Source organism: Condylura cristata, unplaced genomic scaffold (genome assembly GCF_000260355.1).
Source record: "Condylura cristata isolate star-nosed mole 26May11 unplaced genomic scaffold, ConCri1.0 scaffold00012, whole genome shotgun sequence".
In the NCBI taxonomy this organism is placed as follows: Eukaryota; Metazoa; Chordata; class Mammalia; order Eulipotyphla; family Talpidae; genus Condylura; species Condylura cristata.
This window is the reverse complement of record NW_004567113.1, coordinates 19,498,759-19,505,898: the sequence shown is the minus strand read 5'-3', so window position 1 is coordinate 19,505,898 and position 7,140 is coordinate 19,498,759.

Genomic DNA, 7,140 nt, shown 5'->3' with positions numbered 1-7,140 from the left:
TGCTCCTTTCTCTTTTTTTCCAAGAGACTTATGTACGGTTATTATTATTCGGTTCTTAAATATTTGAGAAAAATAGCAATCACAACTACTAGACCTGGAAGTTTTTTGTCAGGAAGTTATTAATTACTAATTGCTAATCGGTAATCAGTCATTACCGATTACTAATTAATTAATTATAATTTCCATTTAAAAGTTTATAGTTATTCAATATATCCTTTTGGGTCATTTTTTAAAAATCATATTCTTAAATTTGTCTATTTTACTTAGTTTGTCAAGTATATTGTATTTTTACATCATTAATTTATTAACATTTGAATGCCTTTAAGATCTGCAGTGGTATCGTCCATTCTTCATATTGATGAAGCAGTTATTTTGCCCTAGCTACAATCTAATAAGATCACTTCCCAGGGTTTCATGAAGACTTGCAGAACGCATCAGAATCCTGAACAGAGACTAAGAAATTTGTTACAGTAAAAGTAGTTGTCAGAATGGACAATACAAAAAGAAAAGCTGAAATAGTTTTATTTACCATAGTATCAAAAAACAAAATAAAATACTTGGTAATCATATCTAACCAAGAGATTTGTACAACAAAACTACAAGGCATTGCTGAAAGAAATTACACAAGATACAAATACAAATAAACGGAAACATATCTGTGTTCACTGACTGGAAAACTCATTATTGCTAAAATGACAAACCTATAGTTATAATTAAATCTCAATCAAAATCCCAATAGTGCTTTTTATAGAAATAAGAAAATCCACCCTAAATTCACATGGAATCTCAAGGTACCCCAAATAGTCAAAATAATCAATAAGAACAAAGGTGGAGGTCTCAACACTTTCTGATTTAAAAATGTACTGAGACGCCACACTAATCAAGTACATGGCACTACTATAAAGAAGACCTAAAACAATGGAATAGATTAGAGAACTCAGAGATAAATCCTCACATATATGTCAAATGATATTTGACAAGAATGCCAAGATCATTTAATGGGGGAAATAAGACTTTTTAACACATAGTATTAGGAAAACTGGTTAGTCACATGCAGAAAAGTGAATTTGAATTCTTAGCTCATGCTATATGTAAATGAATGAGCCAGGTCATTAGAGAATCGAAAAGCCATCTCCCAGTGTGCATCAAGTGTTTACTTATGCTGCATCTGCCCAAGATGTGTGTTGCAGATCCACAGTGATCCTTTCCCCAGACTAATTTCTTAGCCAAAATGTCTCAAGCAGTGTTTTTCCAGCCTCAACTTCTAGGTTGGGGGTTAACAAAAAATGCAGGGTTGGGTGAGTACTATCATTTGGACAGAACCACAAACCAGGAGCTATTTATTCTCTTTGCTTTGGGATACCAAGACTTAGCTTGGGGTTCTTGCTTTTATTAATAATATCCAGGTGTCTGAAACTCTGGTTGGTTGAGAGCTTTCAGTTATTGTTTCAAATTTGAGCTTGGATGACAGTTAGCAGGTGTTTCAAATATCACATCCTCAGGCCGCAAGTAATACCCTGGAGAAGACACATAACCGACTCCACTAGCTCTCCTCACTGCTTTTGTGCTCTCCTGTTCTCGAGCTTCAGATTCAAGCTAGTAGTTATCTCTCTGCACAATTATTCCTGTAGCTCTCCTCTTTCCTGCATGCCAATTCTGTGCACCCCCTTCTCCAGTATAGTGCCATTTTTAAAGTCCTCAATGTGGCCGTGGGCCCTTGGGTCAACAGTAACAGGAGGTCTCACAGCAGTCGCCATACTTCTAGGAACTATACTGTTCCTGTGTCACCCTAACACTTTCAGTTTTTCCTTACACCTCCTACCACCGCTGCTGACATCTATTACAGTCTTTAGCTATCTTCAGTGGTTTTAGATTTTGCTTTGTCATAATTTGGTTGTGAATATGTAGAAGAGGCAAGTCTGGCATCTTTACACCAACACTGTTTTGCCAAATTCCCATTTTCAGTTTTTTGAAGGTCAGTCCAGATGGTTTTCCAAAATTGCTGATGAGCTTAATTTTCTACCAACAAGGTGTGATGGTTCTTCTTAGTCTCATCTTTTTTGCACTAGCTATTGGAGGTTTTGTTAATACATGGCAATCTCATAAGTGTGAGATGATATCTTGGTGGGATTTTGAGTTGAATGTCCTTATTAAAAGTGATGAGGGGCCCTTCCTGGTGGCGCAGCGGGTTAAAGCACAGCATTGAGAATCTAAAGCTGCTTCCGCATGAGTTCGATTCCCGCCTGCCCCGGAGGTGACCACATGGAGAGGCAGACCTCTCCTGACCTGCCCGCTGCTCCCCTCAGCAGTGTACTTCGTTGATCTGCCTGTTCTGCTCCCTACTCTGTCTCTGGTGAAACCTCTCACCACCCCTGAGCCTATGGCCTGTACCCCAGCTCTGTATGCACAAATAAATAAATCTTTAAAAAAAAAAAGTGATGAGGAGAGCATTTTTCCATATCTGCACTGACTTCTTGTAGATCCTCTGTCTTGTCATATCTACTACCCAGTTTTCAATTGGGCTACTGGTTTAAAATTACTTAAGTAACCAATAATTATAATTTTAAGCAAGTAGCCCAATTAAAATCCACCAGATTTTATATTTCTCTTTGTGCAAAGTTTGGTTGTTTGTGCCTTTTAAAGTATTGGTTCATTTCATTGATATTATCAAATCTGAGGCAAAGATTTTTTTCATAGTACTCCTCAATTATTACCCTTTTAATGTCTGTGATATCAGCAGCAATGATGATCTTTTTTGTTTATATTAGTCATTTGAGTGGTCTCTCTTTTTTCATTATTAGACTAACTGGAGGTCTTTATCATAACTAAATATAGACCTACTTGATAATAAAACAATTCTTTTTCTTGGCATATTATCCAAGAAAAATGAAATCATATAACAAAAAATAATTATAACTGACTGTTCATTGCATCTTTATGCATAATATGCAAAGCTTGGGAGAGACTCAAATTATTTCCTTTTTTAATTTTTTTTAAGATTTGCTTATTTATTTATTTATGTATGCATACAAGAATTAGGGAGTAGGCTAGAGGTATGGGAGGTGAGAGACAGAGTGGTGAACAGAACCGGCAAACTGAAAATCACTGCTAAGAGGACCAGTGGGGAGACAGGAAAGGTCTGTTGTGCCATGTGGGTTAGCTCCTTGACTTGGGATTGAACTCAGGCTTTAATAGTGATAGCACTGAGACTTAACCCCTGGGCCATGGGAGAGGGTCTCTGAAATACCTTTCTTTCAACAAGAAAATGAAGCAGATTTTGTTATAATGATAATGAAATGTTTCTCAGCAGTAAAAAGGAACATGCTGTAAACACAAAATGTGTAAGTTTTATAGACACCATGCTGGTTGCAAAAAGATGGCTATTTTATGATTCAATCATATAGTGCGAGAAAAAGCAAAATGAATCTATTATGCTAGAAATCAGAAAAGTGGTTTCCTGGGAGGGGAAGGAGCATGATTGACTCTAAAAAAAGAATTTTAGGGGATGATGAAAATGCTTTACTTTTTGACAGAGGTTTGGATATATGTGTATACATATTTTTTAAAATTCAGTTAAGTATTATAGTGAAAGATCTGTGCATTTTAATATGTGCAAATACTATCTTCATTTTAAAAAATACATCAACAGTGCCTAATTTTGCAGGTAGTGGCCAGAATTTAAGCTTATCTTTGAAATTAAAGATAGTTTAGAAAACAAGAATATTAAAAATTCTGATTTCTACTTTGAAAACCAGATGTAATTGGTTTTTGACTAGAGGCTCATCATTTGTCATAGTCAATGCTTTGGGGAGTTTCTCCTTTAAATAATTCCTCTAATCAAATGAAAAAAACATTTCATGTCTTTCATAATGTCATGGATTCATAAATCAATATTTATGCTCTCAATTAAACAGCTAAAAATATTTATACTCTCAATTAAACAGCTAAAAATAGCAGTCACTCTGGTCCAAAGATAGCTAACTTTTAGGGGAGTTATAAATCTACTGATCTGGAACTTATCCAGAAATCTGGGGACATTCTGTCACGATAAAACTCAGGCATAATATTTTATATGGGTGTTTTGTTAATTGAAAAGAAAACTACCATATGTGAGAAATCTTAGTCACCCCAAGTTGGCAGGGCCCGTCATTTATATACTCTGGATGTACCTAACATCTCTGAGAAAGGTTCTTCTATTACACTCTCCACCTCTGAGTAAGAGTGGCAGCTTTGGGTAATCTCCTCAGAAGGTACTCAGATGTAGCTCACTGGGCATTTCATTCCATTTCTGCTGACTCTAGGTTCAACTCATTCATTCATTTATTCATTCAACAGATATTTAGTGGGTGCTTAGCGAGTACTGTGAGTCTAACCACACCATTATACTCTGTGGGGAGAGGGCGTAATGCCATGGAAAAGACACAGAATTTAATAGGCAGATTGCCGGTGGGGCTGTCTTTAGATGACAGAGGGCAGTTATCTTGCTTTGCTTGATGCAGGTTTTTCTCTCAAAATTAGTAACGAACTACTCTGAAGTAGTGGTAGTTTATTTTAATGTTTGGGTGGAATATAATTTCAGTGGCTCCTTAATAGGCAGCAGATAAGGAAGAGTGATTGGCAAATATATCCCCCTATGAGACAGGCACATATACTTTGCAAAGTCAATTAATAAAAATTTTGAATTGATGAAGTTACATTTTGAAATGTGGTGGTGGAACTAGGCCCCTTATTAAATTATTGCTTAATACACCCACTCTGCCCAGTAGTGTGTTAGGCATAGCAGGCATGCAAAGACAGAGGAGTATATGCTATTTAATCTCAGGAACTGCAGACCTTTCTACATCCAAACAGAGCACAGGACTTTGCCAACTCAACTAGACTGACAACTGCTCCTGGAAAGAAGAATCTCTCTGCTGCAGGACAATCATCTGTGATTCTTGCCCTAGTTTAGTAAGACTACATCAGAGATAATCTTGGACAAAGTTAATACAATTGGTTCCTAGTAATGAGGGAAACTTCATGCCAGGAGAACCCAAAAGTGCCTCCTCAAATAAAGGAAGATGAAGGGTTATTCTAGGGTTTCAAAAGGTAGACTGAAGCCTAAATGAAGCAATATTTTGGTTGGCTTAAAGCAAAAAGGAGCTGTGTGTAAAGAGCCACCACTTGGTTGGAATGCAGTAGATCCAACAGTCTGTTTCTTTGGAACTGAACAAGACACAGATGGAATGAGTCCAAAAATTCTGCATCTGAAGTTCTGTACCAAACCTTTCTTTGTTTCAAATTGACTGAGTTGTAGAGAAGAGCAGGATATTTCATTCTTATTGATAGACTTTAAATAGCCAATTTTTTGACAGTCGATGATTTTAGACAACAAGGAGTCTCAGGAAGAATTCATTCAATTGGGATTATCATGACACTTCACTACTGCAATGACCTTGGAAGAAAAATTCTTTAACTTTGGTATCTGCTATTTGTGTCTGGCATTCCAGTATAATGGATGACCAGTCTGATTTTCACGTTTTCAAGGGGAGGTCCTTTCTTACTGCAGATCCACACAATGAAGTTTCTTAGGCTGTGTTAGCTGATTACAGACTCGGGTAAAGGACAGACACTGGCTAATTTCTCCTTTGTGTTAGGAATAGAAAAGAAGTCTCACACACATAATCTCCCACAGGGGCTTAGCTGCATGTCTGCAGTCCCACAGTGCAAAAGGGGCTTTTTTTAAAGTTTTATTTATTTGTGCATTCAGAACTGGGGAACAGGCCAGAGGTGCAGGGGTGGTGAGAGGATTCACCAGGGACAGAATGAGGAGCAGAACAGGCAGATCAGAACTGCTGAGGGGAGCAGAGGGCGGGTCAGGAGAGGTCTGCCAGGCCATGTGGGCCACCTCGAGGGCTGGGGATAGAACTCTTGCTGAAGTGGCTTTAGCTTCTCAGTGCTGTGCTTTAACCCGCTGCACCACCAGGGAGGGCCCTCAAAAGGGGCTTTTGCTTTATTCCCTTCAAAGACCAGATAAAGTCTCCCCCAGAAGAGCCTTTTCTAGTTTCCCTGGGCTCCAATAAAGGAGTTGTGGGAGCAAAGTATGCACAGTAAAGAGGTCCCCTTCCCCACTCAGAAAGGAGAAACCTTACAAGCCTATTGCTATATAGCTCAGGGCAGCCTTTCTGCTTTCCTAGACAGCTGCTCACTGTTTCTGCAGTGTCCAGTCCTACTGCTTCCTCATAAACTATATTGTTGCCTCCGTCTGCTGTTTCCTGACATTATTTTCTGAAGAGACACCAAGGACCCTTAGGTGTCAAGATCCTCAACAACCCCAAAGCAGAGATGATACAAAGAGCTATAGAAATCCTAAATCCTGAGCCCACCCTGGTGACCAGCAAGTTAAAGTGTAGCACTGCAAAGTGTAGCACTGGCCCCAGTCGCTTCCATTTGAGTTCGACCTGCAACCTGGAGGTGACCCACATGGCACAGCAGACCACTCCTGTCTCGCCTACTGCTCCCCTCAGCAGTGTGCTTCATTGATCTGCCTTTTCTGCTCCCCACTCTGACTGGTGAATCTTCTCACCTCCCCTGCATGTCTGGCCTCTACTCCAGTTCTGTATGCACAAATAAATTTTCAAAAACCTACAAGAAAGAAATCCTAAGCTCCTGCACTTGTTCAGCTAGGTCCTCTCCTCTCTCCAACGTTTCCTCCAGCCCTCAGGGTGTCCCAAGATCACACCAAGGCAATGGGAAGCCAAGAACCAGAAACATCCTTACTATTTTAAACAAAACTCCTTGGAGGCTGTCGAATTAGTGACCCTGGCTTGAGAAAAAGACTTTGGAATGATGAGCGACCACTTCCCAGCGGCCTCACTGTGGGAAGGTCAGAGGCGTGCCTGGTGGATTGAAGCACCCTTGCCAGGCACACCGCCAGCCACTTCCAAACCCGCAGACAAACCCACCCACCCTCGCCCGGGCTCCAGGCCCCGTCCTGCTCCGCCCTCTGACGGTCAGGGAGTTCCTTGGGCCCCGCCCCGGCCCTGAACTTGGCTCTTGTCCCCGCCCCTGCATGGCGCCCCGGAACCGGCTGCTGGCGCTGCTGGCTCGCGGGAGCTCTGAGTCCGGAGCCCGAGCGGGAGCCAGAGCCAGGCCTGCAAC